This window comes from Balaenoptera physalus (genome assembly GCF_965194825.1).
Source record: "Balaenoptera physalus genome assembly, chromosome: 3".
Lineage (NCBI taxonomy): Eukaryota > Metazoa > Chordata > Mammalia > Artiodactyla > Balaenopteridae > Balaenoptera > Balaenoptera physalus.
In genome coordinates this window covers 155,213,311-155,239,176 of record NC_138890.1, presented here as the reverse complement: position 1 = coordinate 155,239,176, position 25,866 = coordinate 155,213,311, and the positions used below count along the sequence as shown (strand labels likewise).

Below are 25,866 nucleotides of genomic sequence, written 5' to 3'. Positions count from 1 at the left end.
AAGGGAACCCTCCTGCACTGTTGGTGGGAATGTAACTCAATACAGCCGCTATGGAGAACAGTATGGAGGTTCCTTAGAAACTAAATATAGAACTACCATATGACCCAGCAATCCCACTACTGGGCATATACCCTGAGAAAACCATAATTCAAAAAGTGTCATGTACCACAATGTTCTTTGCAGCTCTATTTACAATAGCCAGGACATGGAAGCAACCTAAGTGTCCATTGACAGATGAATAGATAAAGAAGATGTGGCACATATATACAATGGAATATTACTCAGCCATAAAAAGAAATGAAATTGAGTTATTTGTAGTGAGGTGGATGGACCTAGAGTCTGTCATACAGAGTGAAGTAAGTCAGAAAGAGAGAAACAAATACTGTATGCTAACACATATATATGGAATCTAAAAAAAAAAAAAAAATTGGTTATGAAGAACCTAGGGGCAGGATAGGAATAAAGACGCAGATGTAGGAATGGACTTGAGGACACAGGGAGGGGGAAGGGTAAGCTGGGACGAAGTGAGAGAGTGGCATGGACATATATACACTACCAAATGTAAAATAGATAGCTAGTGGGAAGCAGCTGCATAGCACAGGGAGATCAGCTCGGTGCTTTGTGACCACCCAGAAGGATGAGATAGGGAGGGTGGAAGGGAGAGGCAAGAAGTAGGAAATATGGGGATATATGTGTATGTATAGCTGATTCACTTTGTTATAAAGCAGAAACTAACACACCATTGTAAAGCAATTATACTCCAATAACGAAGTTAAAAAAAATGCACACAAAGTTAGGTAGTTGTTACTGATTACACTATTTGAATTAAAGATTTTCATCAGCAAGCCGGTTAGTGTTTTAATAAGATTTATGCTAAGACGACAGCTATAAATATTTGAACTTCCATGAAGGAGTTAGAATTTGAGAAAGTCAGGGAACAGAATAAAATTAATGTTTCAAAACTAATACATAGAGACATTAAATTCTGTAGAGTGATGAAGAATCAAAGATGGAGAGTAAGATACTGAACAACATACCAGTTCTTGGTGATGTGGGAAAAAATTTATATGACATCAGAAAAATATTATTTGGAAAAGTTTATGCATTCTTCAAAATGTATTATCTCCCATTTTAATCAAATGGTTCATGGATTGTTTCACAATACAAATTCTCTGCTGGGGATGGTCTCAGAGGATGCAGAGTCCTCAGAGGACTTTTATGAGAACTCATGATAATTCTAAAGTTTTTTTCTTGAGCAAAGGAGGGGACTGCACTATTAAGAAAGATAGAAATATAAATGGTAGAAACAGAATTGGGGTCACAGTATATCATTTGTTCTTCATTAGCCATACTAATTTTGAGATACTTTGGGGTATTCAAATAAACTGGTCAGTCATACAGGTAAACATATGATTTTAAGAAACAAACCAGTATGCATTCAACAACAGGCAGAATGTGAGGAATTTTACCAAAAAAGAAAAAGAAATGAATGGTTGGCTATGTCAGATGAAACTTGATCTATATCAACCAAATATAAGGTATGGGTTTTCTGGAATTTATTTGGATCTTGATTCAAAGAACTCAATTTTTTTAAAAGCAATTCCAATTATTTTGTAAAGTTGAAAATCAAATGGGTATTTGATAACATTAAGGGATTATTTTCTATTTTGTTGATAATTGTGTTTATATTTTTAAAAAGTATGTTAGGAATACATGTGCAAGTAACTGTCTGCAAAAGAATATGATGCTTGTAATTTTTCTTTAAAATACTGTGAACAGAGAGAGGAAGTGGAGTTACAGAATATCAATAATTGTTGAGGATGCATTATGGGTGCTGTAGGTTCATTATATTATTCCCTCTACTTTTCTGTATACCTAAAATGCTTCTAGGAAAGTTAAATTAATTGTGTGAACAAATTTTTTGAACAAATACTTTTAATAGTGAGAATCTTTCAATGGTTTTCTGTTTCCCCAAAGTCTATTTCTATTTTCTCATAAAATGATATACCTCATTGATATATGAAATTTCTTATAATTATTTAAATTATACTTCTCTGAATGTAAGTAATTTTCTGTTGTTGTTCTTCCTGTAGGAATGTAACTACTAAAAAATGTCTTCTGGGTTGCTTGATCTTTATGATTACACGCATACCTTATTTTATTGCTCTTCGCTTTAGTGCATTTTGCAGATACTAAATTTTTTACAAATTGAAGGTTCGTGCCAACCCTGCATCAAACAAGTCTATTGGTGCCATTTTTATTATATTTGTTATGGTGACCTGTGATCAGTAATCTCTGATGTTACTCCTATGACTCATTGAAGGCTCAGATGATTGTTAGCATTTTTTAGCAATAAAGTATTTCTTAATTAAGGTATGTACATTGTTTAGACACAATACTATTGCACACTTAGTAGACTGCAGTAGTGTAAACATTACTTTTATATGCACTGGGAAATCAAAAAATTTGTATGACTTTCTTTACTGCAATATTTGCTTTATTGCAGTGGTCTGGAACAAAACCTACAATGTCTCAGAGGTATGTCTTTACATGATTGATTAAAACAATATAAAAATACTTAAAAATTGGATAAATAGCCATTGAACATTAAAGGGCTTTTAAAATTAATCTCTTAATGATCTAAGATTGATTGTACTTTTCATAATTAATGTACATTTACTTGAATAAATTTCATGTGTTGCTATAAGACAGTATTTACCAACAATTCTGTCACCATTTTGTTTTCTGTTTCTATAGGTCTAAAATCTTAATAATTTTCTTCATATAAATAAGTACATGGGGAATATCATTCAGATATTTGAATTACTTGTGAGTTTTAAGCAAAAAATCATAGTGTTCTTTTATCTACAACTGTTTTTATTTTCTTATTAGCAGAAAAATTGTATTCCTTTTAAGGACAATTAAACCACATCCTTAATATAAAACTATTTATAATGATCTATTAGCTGGTAATTGCTTTGATTCCCTCTTTAAGTACCTAGAAAACAAATCTGACTTAAAAGTGGAATTGCTATGAGGCTTTAGATCTATTTAACATTATAGCACCACTATCAATTTCAGTGTCTTTTTGCTAGTTATCCTAGAGGGTGTTTTGGAGGGTTTTGTCTGTTTTGTTTGAATTCCAGGACACTGCAGGAATATGACAGTTTTGAAAGGAAAAGTGGGAATGGGAAATCTGCATCTTCTCAAAAGAGCAATCTCATGCAGATTGATCTTAAGAGAAGAATACATACTTGAAGTTACTAAAACTGCCACACCCATGTTTCCCTTGAAAAGTTATTATATAACCCAGGAGTCATTTCTATACTTTCAAATTAACTTCTCTAAAGGACCTAAGCATTCTACTCACTGCAACAGTACTAGAAGCCCTAGACCCCAGGTTGTCTATCATCACTTAGATTCTATTCTGCACACTTAATACTCTATCCTAATTCTCTACCTTTTCCCATTCTCTAAGAACTTCTGTTGTGTACTGTCTTTGACAAGCTGTCATTAGCAATGTCCCTCCATATATCCTTATCTGTTCTCTGAACAGTCTCCTTACTACGGCCCCTAATAGTTCCCTGATGACATGGCCTCCATGGCAGGATTCTCAATTGGGAGCTGTTTAGATTTTCTCACACTTCACCTGTGTTATGGCCTATGTTAAAGTGTGCTCTCCTTTCCTCCTATTTTAGCTTTCAAACAATTTCTCATTCTTCTGTTAAACAGTCTAACACTTTATATCTTATAACAGTTATTTATATTTATATCAACCTGTACATCATTGCTTCACTTCATGGTTTTGTATTAGCATGTGGAGTGAAAGTACTGGCTAGGTTTTGCACAATCAGGAGCTATGCCATACACTTTGCTTACAGGCAGCAGGAGGTATTGGCACATACAAATCCAACCTCCAACATGCTTTTTTTACCAAAATTGGAAGCCAGTCTCTGGGCTTGCCTCTCTGGCTTGGAATGGAAATAGGTACTGGTCATGCAACTTTCACAAAACTAGCTCCACTGATGACTTCCTAGAGCTGATCAAGCTGACTTTGGCTTCCATATTGCTAGCAGTGGTCCTTTTTCTGGCTTGCATATGGGATCCATCTCTTATTTCAAAACATGATTTATCCAAATATGTCTCAAGACACTTTTGGACTGGGTTGTCTCAAAATTTTGTTATCTCCTCTTAAAGTTAGTTCTTTCAAATATTTATAATCTGATGTGAGTTACAAACTCCTGGTTATGAAAATTCTCCCACTTGTTCTGCTGTCCAGAATCCCTCCACCACTCAATAGCTCACATAAAATACCAGTCTTTCATTACTAAACTTATCTATATCTATATTTGTCTATAATCTATAATAATGATGATAGATAGATAGATAGATAGATAGATAGATAGATAGATAGATAGATGTAACAACAAAATTTCTAGCTCCTGGAAATGTAGATAAATATTCCACCTAAAAAGATTGAAGTCCATTGGGATGATCCTAAAATTAAGATATTATTGCAAGTATGGTATGTTCTACTTACTACACAGGGGAGTTATGGAAACATATAACAAGGGAATTTTAACTAGTTAAGGAATCAAGGAGTATTAAATGTGGTTTATAAACTTAGATCCAAAACATGAGTGAGAGAAACATGAAAGGGATTGGTTCGAGGTAAAGAACAATATATAAAAACTTTCTCAGTTGACTCAGAAGTTGACAGCTTGTTAGTTCAGCAACCTATAAAGAATTCTGTATCCTGGGAAAGCTAGTGAGAGAAATTTGTTTGGGAGATTTTATATTAAGCAGCTACCACATATACAGTATTAAATTATTTCATAATGTTCTTAAAAAATCAATTGAAGTAGATAACAGAGTCAGGTTTAAATGATTTCATTAATAATCATTCCTTCCTGTGTTTTTAATATATAATTAATTTCATGTAGGTTGTTATTTTTCCAAACTTTTCTTGTGAATCACAGGGGAAAATAAGCTATTATATAGAAGTCATAGTTCATAATAGGAGAATTAGATAAAATAAGTTGGAAGCTGTTCATATTCTCCTAATGGGAGATTTATTTTAATCATTAGCAATTAGGCATTCTTAAAGATGACATTTTGTCTCAAAATTAAGAACACAGGAGTCCAGAGGAGTGAATGTAAATAAAACAGATGGTAACATCAACACACTGATAAATGACTGTAAGTATAAACTCTATTGATTACATTGTTAAAGTCATTTGCTTTAATCATGATTTTTAAGAATCTTAGTTTCTGCTTGAAGATGAACACGTAAGCATAATGTTGTAAAGATAAATTACAAAGTTTGAAAATTACTACAGCTCTAACTCTAGAATAGAAAAGCAGAAAATGCATTTAGTGAAGACAAAATTATTAAACAAAAGAAACTTGTCTTTCAAAACACAGGCAAAATTCAAATGCACAAGTGCAAATAAATAGTCCTGAGTTATCAAAAACAAGATGAATAGGGAGGAAAAACTTCCATCAAAACACATTTTGAAGTGATATTCCTTTTTTGTAAGAAATTCTACAAAATTGGCAATTAGCAACCCTTGTTTATTGTGCAACTGCAATTCTATTTCAGTCTTGTTTGGAAGAAAGCCCAAAACTGGAATTGCATAGTTAAGATCCTTTAAAAGAAGAGTAAGATATTTTGATAACCCTGAAAAAGCGTATGTTATGCTTCAGATGACTGGATTAAGTGGCTTTTTATTTAAAGGGTTTATGGAAACAAAAATAAATGTTCCACAAAGTAACAGCCAAAGGGCAGATGGAGGACATCAGCCTCTAGAGAAAGGACAGACAGAATTGTGGAACACAATTTATGTGCTGCAATTGGCATGGAACATTACCTTAATTTTTTACATATAAACTCAATGTTTACAAAAGACTGTAAGAGCATATTTAAACGAATAACAAGTGAATTAATGTCTTTTACTGGCCTAAAAGTATTTTATCTAAAGTACAGGCTTAGGCTAAATAACAGGTTTATGCCTGTTTTTATCTTCCAGTGTTGTTCTACATTTTCCTACCCTGAAAATCTACTAGAGTTAGAAAATAAGTTAATGTCACAATGTATGTGTTTTTAATTTTTGGCTTGAGGAAAATGTTTTGTAGCTTTTATACATTCAAATAACTAGTCACATTTATTCCCCAAACCCATCTTATTCATACTGCATTTAAATTTCTTATTTTTATTCAACAACAACAAAATAACTTGGAACCATAGAACATTTACATGACATTTTCTGATATTTTTTATTTGTGTCTGGATTCAACTCACCAATTATGTCATACCTCAATTAAAAAAACATAGGTATTTTGCTGATGACAATATTATAAAACATACTAAGCTGCACTTTGCTTAAGCCCAAGAGCAAGGAGAAATAATTTTTAAAGCAACTGAATATGTAATATTCATCTAATATTATTTTGGTATATATCCAGCCTTATTTCACATGTGGGAATATCCACTTACCAAGATGAGATCATAGAAGTGAATGCCCCTTTATTTTACAATATCTATGCCATTCTTCTTTCCCTCCTCCACCTATTTTTGTTTCTAATGGTATAATATCTTTATTTTTTTTAGTACAGAATTTTAGTTTCAGATTAATAGTAATTCATTCTCTTAAACTTTTGAAAACTTCCAAAGACTATAAAAAGAAAAAAAACCCAAAAAACCTAAAAGGAACCCTTTTAGCTATCACTAGAAGAAAATAAATAATTTTGGTAGATTTTTTCAATTTAGAAAGTATTTTGAACAAATCTTAAACGTACAACTCCATGATACTTTTCCAAAGTGAACTCGCCTCTAACACCACATCTTAATCAAGACGTACAGCATTACCAACATCAAATCCCCACTTGAGCCCCATTCTGATCATTATCACATCTGAGAATAACCAATATTCTCACTTCTAAACTTAAATTTTTCTACTGTTGAACTTTATTTAAATGGAATCATGCTCCATGTTCATTTCTGTACCTGGTGCCTGGCTTCTTTCACCATTACTTTTTTTTTTTTTAAAGATTCATCTAGCTATTGTTTGTAGTTTTAATTTGTGATTTGATTCCAAGATGCAATTAATAAATATTGATTTTATATTTTCCCCTTATGAATTATGTTGCTATAAACATGCTTGTGCATGTCTTTTTAGTAAACATGTGCACATTTGTTTTGGATAAATATGTAGATGAATCATAAGGTACGTCTATGTTCAGTTTTTTAAGATACTGTCAAGTACTTTTCCAAAGTAGTTGTCCCAACTACTCAGCCATGTATCAGGTTTCCAGTTGTTTTATGCCTTTACCAATACTAAGTATTGTGTCTCATTGGTTTTTTTTTTTTTTTTAAGTGTCTCTTTGAATTAAACCATTTTGGTAGATCTGAGTAGTATCTATTTATGTTTTCAGTCTATGTTTCCTTTTATATTTGAGGACTAATTGGATAACTATGGTTATCTATCCAGCACTATTTATTAAAAATGTCTTCCTTTACTCACTAACCTGTAAAGTCATTTTGTCAAATCAAGTGACCTTAAATGTTTAGGTCCGCAATGAATTTAACATATCATTCCTTTGATCTATAGTCTTCTCTTACAGCAATATTATAGTGTCTTACTTATTGAGCTTTATAGAAATTCTTGGAATTTTCAGTTTAGGTCCTGCAGTAAAAACTGTTTCTACTACATTTTGGCCCCTTTCACTTCTATGAATTTTTAATAAGTTACTCAATTGCCATTAAACAAAAAACTTGCTAGTTAGTTTTTAGTGAATGCTAGACATTTTGTATGAAAAAAAATGAGGAAACTGTGGATGATGTTACTCCCTAGTAAAGGATTTACTTCATCTTCTGGTAATCATCATGGACATAGAAGGTTTCAAATTAATCAGGATCTGTACCTAATCAAGGCATATTTGTAGACTAAGTACATCTCAGTCAACTTCAGTTTTACCCTAGTCTGTAAATGTAGCACTCATATCAAATTGAATCCTTAGTGTAATGTTTATAGCTTATGCTTTTACATTGTCTCAGTGCTATCAGGATGCCAAAAAGTCTTCAATAAGTTACAACTCATAATTGGAAAATCAGAGCCAACTGTGGAGCTCACATTTGTGTAGCTCCTTTCTCTCTGGAATTTTGGTTTCTAATATCCTGATTGCTTTTATAATCCTATTATGCAAGTTTTGTGGCACCACATCCATGAGATTATCCAAAGCACTGCTTTCACTTCTTCTATTAACTCTACTATGCCAAGCTTCTTAGACTTTTGCCCCAAGCCAGCATTGGCAAATACTGATGTAATAAAAAGCAGGTGTTAAGAAATTGAGCTTGACTAGCATAAATGAAGCATCCTCTTCACATCTGGTCCTTCAAGTCCTGGCTGCCTCAGCAGATCTCATATATCTTAAAACAAGATTTTTGTTTGCTGTTGTTCATGTTTAATTTGCTTTTCTAGTTATCACTGGGATTATTTTTTGGCTATAGCTATCTAATAATAGGGGAAATGGAAAATGTCTCATTTTTAAAAGTGGAATGTGTAGTTTGCAAAATTTGTAAGAGAGTATAATAAATGGCATGTGATCTTTTTTGCAGATTCCACCAATAACATTTCAGTCCACATTTGCTGAAGTTTTTAGATATTTCCTTTACTCTTGAATTTTTTAAAACTCCAATATATGTCTTTGATTCCCTCTCCAACCCAAGAATATGAATCCTCTAAATATGTTTTCTGTTTAGGTCAAGAATCTGAGTTTTATGTTACCAATGTTTTCACTGCTTTGTTTGTAATTTTTACTTCTGGGGTTTTGGTTATTCTTAGATTTATATCTAGATTTATATCTGCTGTGAATTATTCATACCTGTCATCGTCTCCTACCATCTTTATCGTTTTTCTTTTCCTTGCATTTATAAAGTATATTTCTCATTTGTTAACTATATCTCTCTTTTTCTAACATGGAAATTTTATTATTTTCATGAGTTTATTTTTCTTATGGTTCACCATTTTTTAATTTTTCAGAATGCATTTAATTTTCAAAGCAGATTCTTTCTAACATGTTCTAATTTCTGCAAGAAATATGTGTCCTATAACTTCCTCTGTGTGTTTATGTCACTGATTTTTATTACACTAAATTTTCCAATATTCTAATTTTTAAGGTTTATTTTTTGTTTATTATGCTTGTACAAAAAATGTATCCATATGTGTATTCTCTTTGATCCTCTTCGCCATTCTTCTGAGTACTGGCAAGGTCTCTCAACATTTTAAACTGAGATAGAAGCATATAATCCATAAATGATTTTCTAGCTGGCATAAAACCATTTGAGTGTATACGTGTGAGTGCTTGATGATCTGACCATGGTGAGATTCATTAATAGGTGGATAATTTGAAAGCAATCACAATCATTTAATTTTTTAAACTACTTTATTGTAGTAGGATTGACATGTAAAAAGCTGTACATGTTTAATATGTGCAATTCAGTGAATTTGAGGATAAGTATACATCTATGAAACCATCACCATCATCAAGGTCACAGACATATCTCTTATCTCCCAAATTTCCTTCTGCCCTTTACTACTACTACTACTATTATTATTATTAGTGGCTAAAACACTTAATAAAATATATACTGTCTTAGCAAATTTTAAGTATGCAACAAGTATTGCTAGCTATAGGCACTATACTATATAGTAAATCTCCAGACTTATTTATCTTGTATAACTATAACTTTATACTATTTGACCATCACCTCCCCGATTCACCCTCTCCCCAGCCCCTGGCAACCATTCTTCTATACTTTGCTTCTATGAGTTTTACTATTTTAGGTTCTACATACAAGTGAGATCATACAGTATTTGTCATTTCGCATCTGGCTTATTTCACTTAGCATAATACCCTCCAGGTCCATCCATGTTGTTGCAAATGGCAGAATTTCCTTCTTATTTAGGCTGAATAATAGTCCATTTTGTGTGTGCATATTTTCCTTATATATTCCTTAAATATTCATCTGTCAGTGTGCATTTAGATTGTTTCCATATCTTGGCTATCATGAACAAAGCAGCAATGAACATGGAAGTTCCTCGGAGTAAGTTCCTGCCTCATCTCCTTCTATTCCTTCTTGTTTTTAACCCTGTAATTCTTTACTACAGGAATAAATTCCCCTTTCATACTCTGTAACCCTGTACCAAAGATCCTAGAATATAGATGAAGCTTGAAGAACTTAAGACATGTTTGTAACCCTAACGGACCTGGGTTACCCCAAACAATGGAAGTGTCTTATTTATAAATTCAACCTATAAGATTCCTTTGGACTCAATTGTTGATTGGAAAAAAGGATAATTACTGATGATTTTATTGATTTAGTATTGAGGGTATAAAATAGTAGTAATTCAAAGAAATAATGCAATGTCCCATCTCTGGGGATAAAGTAGAAGTATTATCTGGAAACTATTAGCTTACATTGAGAGAGAGGGAGAGGTGGGAGATGGAGAGGGAAAGAGCGAGAGAGAAGGAAAGAGAGAGGAAAGAAGGAAAAGATAGGTAGTAAGAAAGTGCAGAATAAAAAATGAAGAGAGAAAAGAAAGAAGAAAAACCAAGGACAAATTCCAAATCAAAATATACTAGTATAATCAGAAATTTAAGATTTAATTTGAGCCTTCATAAAGAATAAACAGAAAGATTTACATATATCTTTATACAAATTTTATAAAGCATTTTTAAATTTGAGCTCTGTTGTCAGTGAGTACTATTTGGGAAAATATGTCATTTTCTATTTTTAAGTGTTGTATCAATCAAATAACACAAGTAAAATATATAAAAAGATTAAATTGTTTTAGTGAGCTTTAAAAAACACTATTAACACTTTTAATTTTTATTTTCCAGAATTTTAATGTAGCTCATTCTTTGTCATTTACCTTATTGTAGATTATCATGCTGAAATATTTTATGATTAAATATAATTCTTCTTGGTATAATCAAACACAATTTCAATGTTAAATTTATATCCAAAATTGTGTTCCAAGTCTCCATGGATAGGTTTATCTAACTTTTCAGGCATAATCACTTAAAATGTGCGTATTGGGATTAATTTGTCTACATGGAATGAGAAATAAGATTAAATCATTAATAGTTGCAATATTTATTTACCAAAGTATTTTTGTGATTTGCTGGAATCATTAATAACCAGATAGATTTAGTACATAAATCATATACAAAATTTAATAGGTCAGTGAAAATATTTTGATGTGTATATTAGCAAATAGAAATGAATTTGCCTTAAATTAACCTAAAAATGCTATTTATTACAAATTACTGACATGAATTAGCAATAAAAAGTTTAGAAATAATATTTTTATATCTCTTTTCTAAGCATAGAGCTTAATCTTCAAATATTTGCCTATTGACACCAGTGTCTAATTATGGACCTAACTTAAATTCTTTATCACATTTATTATTTTGTGTTAAGCTAGCTTTTCATGCATAACAGTTATTTCACCCCAAACTTTTGCCCCAAATTTAATGTCTTAAAACAACAGCCACTTATTTAGTTCATGATTCTGTGGCTCATCAGTTTGGCTTGGACTTAGCTGAGAAGTTTTTCTGGTGATTTGGACGAGGCTTAATTGTGCATTGGTACTCAGATGTCAATTAGCAACACAACGATCTAGAAACTCATTGCAAAACCCAAGGTCACGCAGATTTTCTCCTATGTTTTCTCTAGATATTATAGTTTTACATTCTACATTAATGTCTATGATCCATTATGAATTATTTTTTGTCTAAGTTGTGAGATAAAGGTCTAAATTAAACTTTTTGCATTTGATATCCAATTGTTCCACCATCTCTTAGTTGAAGAGACTAAAGTTTCTTCATTGAATTGCCTTTGCAGTTTTGTGATGAATCAGGTGACTCTATGTGGGTTATCTGGGGGGGTCTCTATTTTGTTTCATTAATCTATGTATATATATTTTCATTACTTTATACTATCTTTATTATTATAGATTTGTAGTAAATATTAAAATCTTGTTCTATGAGCCTTCCAACTGTTTTTTTTTTTTCAGAATTGTTTGTAAACCCTTTTTCTTCTGAATTAATTTTGAATTCACCTTGTTAATATCTACAAAAAGTTTACTGGGATTTCGAATTACATTGACTCTTTAGATCAGATTGGAGGTAATTAGCATCATAACAATATTGAGTCTTCCAATCCAGGAATGTAGTTTATCTCTTAATTTATTTAGCTCATTGTCAATTCTTTTCATCAGAGTTTTGTAGTTTTTTAGCAAATGGCTACTGCCAACACTTTGTTTGATTTATATCAGATATTTTGTTTCCTACTGGGGCTATTGTAATTTTTAAAATTTCAAATACCGGTATCAAATTTCAATATTAGCTCATTGCTGATAAATTGTAATTGACATTTATAAATACATATTTTATGCCACAACATTTCTAAACTCACTTATGAAATCTAGGAATTTCGGTATATTCTTTGGGATTTTCTACATAAAAATCATGTCATCTACAAATAAAGAAGGTTTTATATATTTCCAAACTTTTTCCTGCCTATTGCACTGGCCAGGACTTCCCGTATAATTTTGAAGAGGAATCGTGAGAGAGGATACCCTTGCGTTCTTCACAAACTTGTATTAGTCTGCTAGGGCTACCATAACAAAATACCACAGTCTGGGAGGCTTAAACAACACAAATTTATTTTCTCACAGTTTTAGATGCTGGACGTCTAAGATCAAGGCAGCAACAGTTTGATTTCTCCTGAGACCTCTCTACTTGACATGCAGACAGCTGCCTTCTCTTAGCCATGTAGACATCGCCTTTTCTCTGCATATGCACAATGCTAGTGTCTCTCCCTCTTCTTTCAAGGACATTAGTCATACTGAATTAGGGCCCCCACTCTTATTATTCCATTTAACTTTACCCCTTTAAAGGTCCTATGTCCAAATACAGTTACATTGGGGGTTAGAGTTTTAACATATGAATTTTGGGTGAAAACATTTCAGTCCATAACAGTAGGGGAGCACCATTAAAAAGATATTAGCTCTAGATTTTTAGTAGATAGCCTGTGTTAGGTTAAAGCAAGGAAAACACATTCTTATTTTGATTTCCTTTCTTCAATGTTTTTATCTGTTTTTTGTGAGTAGTATGCACCCTCTAAGATAGCCCTTAATGATCCCCACTTACTGGTATTTATTGCCTCTTCCCTTGCGTAACTTGCTGGTAAAAATAGAATAGAGCAATATTGAGGGATGCCACATCTGTGATTAGGTTAGAGAAGATTATGATATCCATCATGCCAATAGACTCTCTTTATTCCTGGTGTGAAAAAGCAAACTGTCATTTCTGAGAGTCCATTTGCCAAGAAACTGAGAGTGGTCTCTGATGATTCTAATGAAAATTTCATTATGACTTTTACAAGTTTGACAATACAGTGTAATAGGAAAATAAGTAAGAATAGTTAATAAAGTCCTGTAAAGTAAGAAACATGAGAATCATGGCAACCAGATATCAAAAAATATTAGAATATAAATATTATGATAAATATCAATTTAATACATGATAAATTTAGCATTTTGAATTACTGATGGTGAGTTGTAATATACAGTCCTTCATATATGACAAAATATCTAAACAGTTTAAATAAGTTTAATTAGTTTTTACCTTACATACAAAAGTAACCTTCTTATAGATCAAAAACTTAAAAAAAAACAGCATTAAAGAGACGAATATTGTCTCAGGGAAATTTTTCTTGGTATGACACCAACTAATAATTGTAAGATAACAAACTCCCACTGGAGAAGAGTTTCTATTTTTAAAAAAAGTGCTACATGTCCAATTTACAAGATTATTTTCTGTATATATTAAAAAGGAAACAATATTTATAGCCAACAAATCAATAATAATAAGAAGAATAGTATATGTGCAAAGAATATAAGAAGCCAATTTACTGCAGGAAAGAAAAAAATGGCAAATAAACATGGGTAAAAAAGTGAAATGTGATGAAAACTAGGGACATTAAAATGAAAGCATTCATTTTATGCTAATGCTTAACTATCATTTTAGAAAATATTCTTTAAATATATTGTTAAATACCAATAATAAGAGAAAAATACACTCTAACGACTTGATGAAGTTCATAATTGCTAACATATGCCTGAAGGAGAATTTGGCAGTAGATATTTGTGAAATTATTTGTGATATTCACATAAATTTTAACAAAGCAATTTCACTATTAAAATGTAAATACCATGTATAAGTACTTCTCTATGTTCACAGAAATATATAGATGGTATTCTGAATGAATAATTAATATGGCATAATTTATAAGTTATAACAGTCTAACTGATTTAATTAGTTATATATCTGCACATATTGGAATACCATGCAGCTTAGAGTATTAGTGGGAAAATCACATGCCCACACATGCACATGTGTATATGCACTTAATAGGAAACATATAATAAACATAATTGAGTGCTTATTTTGAGAGCAGTGCTTTTCCTGGGGAATTTCACTTTATATTATACATTTTTATAATTTTTGAATTTTTAAATTTTCTAAATTTTATTTTGTGGTAATTGTGTTTTACATTTCATATTAGTGAGAATATGGACAGCACTCATGATGCGACACTTAGTGACGATAGACTTATGATCATTTTATTGCTACCAGAGGTTAATAAATAATGATGTAAATTTTGTATATGTATAAAAACAATACATTTGGTCATACACATTCCCTTAATCCCATAAATCACTGAAGCAGTTACTTCCTATATATGTGCCTACTTCTGAATATAGGAATTTATCATTATTCCTTTCATATTATAAATATCCCTTTCTTTCCTCCTTCTATTCAATTACTTTGGGCTCAGTTGAATTCCCCGCATCTCTACACAAATATACCTCCTTTTATCCCCACAGCTTTTATCTCAGATTAGCAGATGTTCCTTGGGAAGCCATTACTCATACATTGGCTCAATCGCCTATACTGCCAGGGCCCCTATTATACAATCAATGCCTACCTAATATTTGCTTGAAACAATATTTATTTTCTAGTGACTTAATCAGTGTTTTCTTAGAAGTCCTACTGATGACTATCTGACCAATGCATTTGAAATGCAGTATATTTGGTCAATGCCCAAGAATTATTGGTGAAAAGTGATCAAATTTCAGGATTAGAAATTTAGATAAAGAATTAAAGTTATATCTGTATTTTAACAATTACTAATTAATAAGTAAACCAGGAAAATAAAGTCAGATTTTGTCAGAACAATTCACTAGAATGTGAACAGATATACAAAAGTATTAGAATAAAAATTATTTGTGGAAGAGGGCAAAAAGAAACTTACATGGTGATTTCCATCTTTGAACTTTTCCCTTGAGACCCCTCATCAACTAGGATAAAGAGATACTATTAATCAAGTTTTTCGAGCCTATGCCTTCAGGTTTGTGTAGGTTTAATTTCTAGGTCTTACATTTATTTATGAAATTCCTTCCTTTCCTTTCCCAAGCCTCTTCTCTCTTACATCTATCTTCCATGTCATCTTGTGCTATTATAAATGAAGAAAAGGATACTCAAACAGTTATGTGCATTATTCAAGGTCATAGAGTTTAATATGTGCCAAAAATAAAATGTAAATTCAAGCGTGACTAACTATAAAAGCAGCAATCTACCTTATGTTTCAGGAAGCCTGATTATGGTTAATACTCACCTACTTATTAGATAAATAATAAGGCTATCTTTTTTTATGACGTATGCTGACTTCATGAAAAATTTTCATATTTACTGTTTGGTTGAAATACTCAGAATATAGCAGTGGCTACGTAGAACCAAAAATGCATATATTTAATATGTTTTTAATTATAATTTTTTAGGGAATATAATGTCACATTTCATTTAACATATTAAAACCACTGATGTTAAATTCCTTGTACAGGAATCTAAAAAAGTTACAGTACCTGGAATATCAATGATACTTTCTAGTAACACTGTGCAAATCATTACATTTATCCATTACGTAATTTTAAAGTGGTTTTCCTTTTATTCCTATAAAACCCATTTACAAATCCATTTTATAAAAAACTGTTTTATAACTATTACGTCATTTTACCCATATAACAAATTTAAAGGATAGTAAATGAGCCATTATTTTCTAACAAGGAAATTAAGGTTCAGAGCTCTTAAGTTTCCATTTTTAATATCTGTTTTGGCACTAAAATACCAATCATTGGATGCCCTTTCAGCTTTCTTACCATCTATATTCTTCTTCTGAATCCCTGCTGCAGCTGATAGCAATCAGAACTTAAAAGTCTACCCAAGAAAAAGGAAAAAGACATGTAAAACCTTTACCTCTCAAAAATTACGATTCAATACACTATTTCATAGTTTCACTGGTTCACAATTCCCTTTTAACCTTTAAAATGATCCAGGGGCAATACTGTAGGTAGATGTATTTTGAACTCATTGTACAAACTATGGCCTTTTTTTTTCTTTCTAATTTCAGTTTTCTGATGATATACATGGTTGCTTTATTTTTATGCCATTAAAAATAAATAAATAAATAAAAGATACCATAGCTGTATGAAGGGCTGAGAAGTTGAAAGCAGAGGAAGACTGCATTATATCTTCAGTTATATGAATGCATTTCCTCAGAGTGTTTCTTGTTTTTAGTCAAGCAGGAAAGATCTCTTTTCCACTCTACTAGTATTTTTTACCATTAGATTCTGTGAGGCATGAGTCATTACCCTAATATCCATTTCTCTAAAAATCAAATGCATAAGCAAACCTCAAAGGAAGATGTATTCTTATAAAACTAAAAATAATAATAATAATACAAAAATAAAACATTTCTCGGATTTTTTAAAATACCGGAAGGAAACTGATATACCTGTCTAGTTAACTCAATTCTATTCCACATCCTTAGTTAGCATTTTCAAACTGTTGCTAAGTTTATGTTTTGCACCTGGATGTAAATCACACTGTTTTTCACCTGAATAGCTTCTTTTGGATGGCTTCCCAGATTGGAGCCATTTATACACAAAATTGCCTTTTTGGCAGGAGAAGTTCTAAATGAAGCAAATAGTCTTGATTGGTCAGTACATAACCCACAAAAGTACAGTTAGGAAAGGAAGAGTTGGTACTGTAATTGTCAAAAAGCAGTGCTTGACACTTGCAAAATAAAGTATTTTTATTGGATTCCTCTATACTAAGGAGGAGACAAGATTGTAGTTTTCATTTGGTAAATGCAATAAGTCCAACCCTTGTAATTTTCCATTCACTTTGAGATTTTTGTTGCCAGAGTGCTGTGAGAGTGATGCTACAAATTGATTTGTATTCCTGCAGCTGAACCTCACAGGGCTTTAGGAGCAAAACAAGTGCTTACTGCCTCTACTTTGAATTTATATATTTTTGAATAAGGTGAAGCTTCTGTTTATCCAGGATAAGTGAAAAAGACTGTGCAAATGATTAGGCTACCAGTGAAGAGTATTCACATATATTACACATTGTAGTCTTCAAATTGCATGCATTCAAATCTTTGCTCAAAAGGTAGTCATGTGCTCAAGAGCAGCTTATGTGATCTCAACAGAATTCACGTTCTTCATCCTTTATAACAAGCAAATATACAGAACATGCCTAATAGGGTGTGTATGAGGGGCAAATGAGGCAATAAATAGAAAGGATTAATAAATTGTCAAAAATATTTGTTTCTGTTGGTGATCATAGTAGTATTTTCACGTTCAGATTAGAATTTTTTTATATTCACATAAATCTTTTGAAGTTAATACTATAAACATTGTATAGGTTTTATATTATTTTATAGATAAAGAAACTAGAATTCAGGAACATGTAGTAACCCCTTACTTGCCAAGTAGCGGAAGCAGACCCAAAATTACAAGTACCCTTTTCTCTTATATGTGATTTAGTATAAGGATAAACATTCGAAATTTCAGTCCTTGCTTATTCTTTTTTCAAAAGGCATTCTTTTAGGATCTTGCCATACCTCAGTTTTATCACTGTATCGGTTATCATGCTTTAGTCTTATAGTAGGACTAAACTTTTTATGCACCTGGTATTTAGTACTGCATGTTGTATAAGTTTTATGCTATATATTAGAATACATAATGAATAAAATATATGATGTTATTTATTCATTTTTTCCATAAAGTGAAAAATTCATTTCAATAACTAACAAATTTGATGTATTTATTTGAACTTATTAGAGTAATAGATAAAGATGAGAAATACTGGACAAATTTAAACTTACTGGAACATTGGTAGTAGTTGATACTGTAAAGAAAGGAGCCTCTCATACAATAAAACATAAATAATAAGAATAAATAATAACAATGGTAATAAAATTGTCTTTTCTCTACAAGCATATTTGTTACTTTTTATCATTAGAAGCATGTTAATAAGCAGCCTGAAAAGGGAAACATATTATCAGTGAAAAACTTATTTGAATCTATTTGAAAAGAAAATTTCTAGATACTGCTTTTCCCACTGAAAATTTTGTTTGCTGAAAATGAGCTCCTTTTCAATATTTTCCTGAATTAAATATGTTTCATTAATGACCAAACTTAATTTAATCTACTTATTCACTTATTCAACACATATTCAAATATATGCTCTATGTATGAAACAATGAACACAACACTGGCCAAAAGGAGCTTACAGTTTACTTGAGGAGACAACTATTGTGGTGGTTAATTTTATGTGTTAATTTGACTAAGATAAGGGATGCCCAAGTAGCTGGTAAAAAATTATTTCTGGGTGTGTTAGTGTGAGTGTTTCCAGGAGAAATTAGCATTTGAATCAGTAGACTGAGTTAATGCCAGTGGGCATCATCCAGTCCTTTGAGAGACAAACAGAATTCAGAAGAAGAGCAAATTTTCCAGCATTTCTTGTTTGTAGATTTTTTGATGATGGCCATTCTGACTGGTGTGAGGTGATACCTCACTGTAGTTTTGATTTGCATTTCTCTAATGATTAGTGATGTTGAGCATCCTTTCATGTGTTTGTTGGCAATCTGTATATCTGCTTTGGAGAAATGTCTGTTTAGGTCTTCTGCCCAGTTTTGAATTGGGTTGTTTGTTTTTTTGATATTGAGCTGCATGAGCTGCTTGTAAATTTTAGAGATTAATCCTTTGTCAGTTGCTTCATTTGCAAATATTTTCTCCCATTCTGAGGTTTGTCTTTTCGTCTTGTTTATGGTTTCCTTTGTTGTGCAAAAGCCTTTAAGTTTCATTAGGTCCCATTTGTTTATTTTTGTTTTTATGTCCATTTCTCTAGGAGGTGGGTCAAAAAGGATCTTGCTGTGATTTATGTCATAGAGTGTTCTGCCTATGTTTTCCTATAAGAGTTTTATAGTGTCTGGCCTTACATTTAGGTCTTTAATCCATTCTAAGTTTATTTTTGTGTATGGTGTTAGGGAGTGTTCTAATTTCATTCTTTTACATGTAGCAGTCCAGTTTTCCCAGCACCACTTATTGAAGAGGCTGTCTTCTCTCCACTGTATATTCTTGCCTCCTTTATCAAAGAAAGGTGACCATATGTGCGTGGGTTTATCTCTGGGCTTTCTATCCTGTTCTATTGATCTATATTTCTGTTTTTGTGCCAGTACCATATTGTCTTGATTACTGTAGCTTTGTAGTATAGTCTGAAGTCAGGGAGCCTGATTCCTCCAGCTCCCTTATTCTTTCTCAAGATTGCTTTGGCTATTCAGGGTCTTTTGTGTTTCCATACAAATTGTGAAATTTTTTGTTCTAGTTCTGTGAAAAATGCCAGTGGTAATTTGATAGGGATTGCATTGAATCTGTAGATTGCTTTGGGTAGTACAGTTATTTTCACAATGTTGATTCTTCCAATCCAAGAAAATAGTGTATCTCTCCATCTGTTTGGATAACCTTTAATTTCTTTCATCAGTGTCTTATAGTTTTCTTCATACAGGTCTTTTGTCTCCTTAGGTAGGTTTATTCCTACATATTTTATTCTTTTTGTTGCAATGGTAAATGGGAGTGTTTCCTTAATTTCTCTTTCAGATTTTTCATCATTAGTGTATAGGACCGCAAGAGATTTCTGTGCATTAATTTTGTATCCTGCTACTTTACCAAATCGTTGATTAGCTCTAGTAGTTTTCTGGTAACATCTTTAGGATTCTCTATGTATAGTATCATGTCATCTGTGAAGGAGAGGGTGTGGAGAAAAGGGAACCCTCTTGCACTGTTGGTGGGAATGTAAATTGATACAGCCACTATGGAGAACAGTATGGAGGTTCCTTAAAAAACTAAAAATAGAACTACCATATGACTCAGCAATCTCACTACTGGGCATATACCCTGAGAAAACCATAATTCAAAAAGTGTCATGTACCACAATATTCTTTGCAGCTCTATTTACAATAGCCAGGACATGGAAGCAACCTAAGTGTCCATCGACAGATGAATGGATAAAGAAGATGTGGCACATATATAAAATGGAATATTACTCAACCATAAAAAGAAATGAAATTGAGTTATTTGTAGTGAGGTGTATGAACCTAGAGTCTGTCATACCGAGTGAAGTAAGTCAGAAAGAGAAAAACAAATACCGTATGCTAATATATATATGGAATCTAAAAAAAAAAAAAAAAATGGCTGTGAAGAACCTAGGGGCAGGACAAGAATAAAGATGCAGACGTGCAGAATGGACTTGAGGACACGGGTAGGGGGAAGGGTAAGCTGGGATGAAGTGAGAGAGTGGCATGGACTTATATATATTACCAAACATAAAACAGATAGCTAGTGGGAAGCAGCTGCATAGCACAGGGAGATCAGCTAGGTGCTTTGTGACCACCTAGAGGGGTGGGATAGGGAGGGTGGGAGGGAGAGGCAAGACGTAGGAAATATGGGGATATATATGTATAGCTGATTCACTTTGTTATAAAGCAGAAACTAACACACCATTGTAAAGCAATGATACTCCAATAAAGATGTTTAAAAAAAAGAGCAAATTATCTGATTAAGTTTAGCATTTAATGAAAAATACGAATCTATACATTCAAGAGGCTCAACAGACTCTAAGTACAATAAATTCAAAGACATCCTTTACTAGTCACATCATACTCAAACGGTTGACAGACATTCTTGAAAACACCAAGAGAAAAATGACTCTTCAGGTTCAAAAGTACAGAATAAGATTAATAGTAGATCTCAGAAACAATGAACTATTAAAATTCTTATACTTTTTGTGATCTAGTCTAGTGCTCTACACTTATGTCAACATATATATATGTTGAGGATATGTTATTAGGTCATGGTACAGACTGTAATACATTGTTGTTTAAGAAATATTAGTCGTGATTTTTTTATGATAGCCTTGCTTTAAAATCCATTTGCTTGGTGTTAATATGGCTAAACTATCCTTCTCTGTTGAATTTTTACATGCTATATCATTTTCATATTCTCTTTTCACCCCATGTCTTATTTATGTATTTATTTATTTATTTCTTAGTGTGTTTCCTATAAGCAGCGTTGAATTGGGCCTTTTATTTTATCCAGTTTTTTAATCTTTGTCTATTAAGCATACTCTTCATTTATTTTGAAGTAATTATCATTATAATTAGGTTAAAGTCCAACAGTTTACTGTTGGTTTCCTTCTTGCTGAATCAATAATTTGCTAATTTAATCCATCTGTCCTGGCGTTTTTGCATTAATCAACAATTTTTATTTCTTCTTCTCCCATTTTATTATCATTTAAGAAAGAAAAATTGAAAACATATCCTCTCAGATGATAAAATTCATAGAGAGATAAAATGTCATATGATGCCCCAGTGGACTGCAGAGTACATCATCCAAAGTAGAATTAGATTTTCTCTATGGCTAAAAGTATACAGTGTCACTTTCTATAAGTTTAATAATTAGTTATTAGATACAATCTATGTTTCCGTATTTTACTTGAATTGCATTATCTCTGTATATGGCAGCCAAATAAGTGATTAAGTAGATCAAATAATGAAGATACATATATTTAAAATTTTGACTCATAAGAAAGCCATTTAAATGTTAAGTACATAATGAGTGCACAAAGATTTTGGCATTTGGCACTTTAAATGTTAAAACTGAGCTCTAGAATTAAGTTCTAATTCTAAATATAGCACTGCATTTTTAGCATTGATATATAGTTTATAAATGTTCTAGTTAAATCCATAACTTTCATAGCAAAATTTGAGATCTTTGAGGGAAAATTTTTTCTTCCCAGGATACATATAAGCAAACCTGGGCCTAAATTTCAAGTTGTGTATTGGCCTAATGCCAGTCCAATAACATTTTTCTAGTGGCATAACTCATTTATTGCTTTAAAAGCATTTTAGTTTTTAGCACATGAAATCTCTGACCCATGACAAAGTTGCATTTTTTTTTCAGTTTCTTCAGAGTCTTCCATGAAGTTCTGGGAATAGCTTTCTGGAAAAGCAAAACTTTAAAAATTTAGTTTCATGATTGTTTATATGAGAAAATTAAAGTATATCATTTTTGTCTCTTACTTTTAACTTTATACAAAAATTAGAATACATACTAATTTTAAAAGTACAATAACCTGTTCCTCAGTTATTAATTATTAATATAGAACTTAAAGTATAAATTCAGATTATTTCCTAGAAGCTGTAGGAAACAAATTATATCACATCTCTAATAAAAACAAGAGATTATAAGTTTTTTTTCATTTTTGAAATCTACATTTAAATAGGTAAAATTGAAAAGTACATTTGAGATTCTAGTGCATACAATTCCATATAAAAATGTCAAAATATTTGTTTTGTGATGAATAGAAAACTAACTAAAATCAATTCACACAGTAGAAACTGGGCAAGAAAATTCTTTGTGATTCCCATTGCTTTGGTGATTATTATACTCTGACCAGTCAGTATCAGTTAATGGTGCTAGTATGTCATCCTTAACTCTAGACTTCTCCATTCACAGTCATTGGACTTTTTTATAATTAAATATTGTGCTACCATTTATGCCCTTTGATTACATTCTACTTTCATGTCTAGGGAAAAAAATACGTCACATCAGCAAACAATTCCCTAGATGATTGTTTCTAAGTTAAAATATCTTAATTATATTAATGAAAAATTTTAACGTGGATTTAAAAATTTACATGAAATTACTATATACAGGCAAGAACATTCTTCCAAAATTTAGGAAAAAAATTGATTATTAGATGTTGAATGGAACAAATGTCAAGTCTTCAAGGGCAAAAATTAAAAATGTCATTGTGAATGTCTCTATTACTTAAATCTGTCTAAAAATAAAGTTAGAATTCTGGGCAATAATAAAATGTCCATATGCAAATTATTTTATTTATTTTGGTTTTCTTCTCTATTAATGAATCTTACTGATTTATTCCTTATCTTTAATTATACCTGTCTTTTCTCTCCACTAATGACATCAAGCTAAATTTATGGTCTCCCTTTTTCAAATTAATGAAGTATAGATCTGAGCTTAATGCAGTTACTGAGTTTGTTTTGTTTCTACATGCCTCCCAATTGCAAACTGTTTTACATGGATATAGGCATAAATACAGATGAAAATGGAGACATAGACGATGATGTAGAGTTCAATAGAGATGTATGTATAGGTAGAGATATATGTATAGGTAGAGACTTAGATGTAAGTAGAAAAAGAAAATGCAAATGGAATTTGTTGAGTATTTATGTAGAGTTTCCATGCACTTTGCTAATAACTTTGTATACTTTTCTTCACTTAATTTTCAAAATATTTCTGAATTGTGGATATTATTATTCTTATTTCTCCTAAGTGGTCTCTGAGACTCTCTGAGGGTTTAAAATGCCTAGGTTGTTTAGCTAGAAAGTGTTGGATCCAGGATTCAAACACAATCCTGTTTTCATCATAGTTCTAAAACCAAAAGGAAATGTAAATTTATCTAGCCCTGAACCACTGAAAAAGTATCACAAAGCTCTCAGAATAAAAGTATATAGAATATGCTCCACTGTTAGCATCCTTAGACACTTATTGAATGGATATTGCTTTATTTTAAAGACAATCTAAAAAGCTTTCTTATATGATTTTCACACCTCAGAATATCAGAAGCAGCCAATTAGGATAAGACACCTGTTAATTAGATCCAAATACACTGGCAGCAGGAGTTACTACTGATAACCTAGCAGTGCGGGGATTTAGGAAAACTTTTGTAAGAATTCATATTCACTTGTATAATATGACTCATCGTGCGAGGATTAGATTATACTGAGTATACTTTGCATATAAATTAAGTAGGTAATATGTATTAGGCTCATTAGAAATAAAGCTTGTATTAAGAAAATGAACATGGAGATACATGAAGGGGTAAGATTCAATTAAGTAGGGAATTGTAACTTATGAAGAAACTATCTCTTTCACTAATGGTATCAAGCATACGTGGAATTATTTTGTGTGTGTGTTGTACACAGAACAGAGGATTAAACATTAAGACCTGAAAAATATTAATTTTTGTATTCCTGAAATATACACATGTATATATACATAATATGTACATATATATGTTAAACCTCAGAATGTGACATATGAAGAATCAAGGGGTAAATATCTTCATCTTCTGGTATTTGAAGAGTTTTATGAGAAAGTCATATATACTCATATAATTTGTAGCTTCAGAAGCAAAATTTGGGCTAAGAAGTAGAATTTTAGGACCATTACAAGGAGATGTTTTCTAAAATCAAGCTATACCCCAAAGTGGAATAAGGTGTCTCACAAATGAATAAACCCTCAAAAGTAGAAGAATTCAAATAGATTAAGTAAACTATATTCAGTGATATTATACAGAAGTTTTATATGCCATTAATAAGATTAGATTAGGTGATCTCTAAAAGCATATGTAAAGATTTGGATGATCTCTAAAAAAGATTCTAATTATTTTTGCCTGTAATATTTTATAATTTCTGTTCTTTGTCATTATTGAGAAAAGTAAACCTTTTATTTTTACTCTAATAACATTTGCTTTATTGCATTTCAATAGTCTTTAGGAGTCAAATAATGTTGCATTGTCTAGGTGAGCCTATGCACGGGGTGTGTGTGTGTGTTTTTGTGTGTGTGCACCCGCGCAGTTTCTTGCCGAAATCATTCACGATATTGTAAAGGTGCTCCACCAAGGAATGAAAAACTTTTAAACTCTACTCCCTTGATTTTATCAGCCTGGGGAGAAAGCAGACTAGTGTCCAAGAACCAACTTCAAAGATTCTGCTAGACCATGAAAGTGGGGGTTTTTTTTGTTTGTTTATTAAAGTATAGCTAGTTTACAATGTTGTGTTAGTTTCAGGTGTACAGAAAAGTAAATATATATATATATATATGTATGTATGTATACACACACACACACACACACACACACACACACACACACACAGATACACATTCTTTTTCAGATTCTTTTCCCTTATAGATTACTACAAGATATTGACTATAGTTCCCTATTCTATACAGTAGGTCCTTGTTGGTTATCTATTTTGTATTTAGTAGTGTGTATATGTTAATCTAAAACTCCCAATTTATCCCTCCCCTGCCCTTTTCTCCCCTGGTAACCACAAGTCTGTTTCCTCTGTCTGTGAGTTTATTTCTGTTTTATAAATAAGATCATTTGTGTCATTTTCTTCGATTCCACATACAAGTGATATCATGAGATTTGTCTTGCTCTGTCTGGCTTACTTCACTTCCTATGATAATCTCTAGATCCATCCCTGTTGCTGCAAATGGCATTATTTCATTCTTTTTTATGGCTGGGTAATATTCTACTGTATATTTATATATATATACCACATCTTCTTTATCCATTCAT

The 25,866-nt window shown here is 31.7% G+C and overlaps 1 long non-coding RNA gene across 1 annotated transcript in view; it reads right to left on the bottom strand.

The window, feature by feature from the left end:
• Positions 1-3,420: 3,420 nt before the first annotated feature.
• The window catches only part of LOC309656900, a 47,507-nt gene continuing 25,061 nt past the window's right edge, over positions 3,421-25,866 (bottom strand). Inside the window, exon 2 of the long non-coding RNA XR_014261595.1 lies at positions 3,421-25,866. This exon is cut by the window's right edge and continues 14,683 nt beyond it. This is a non-coding gene — a long non-coding RNA (uncharacterized lncRNA).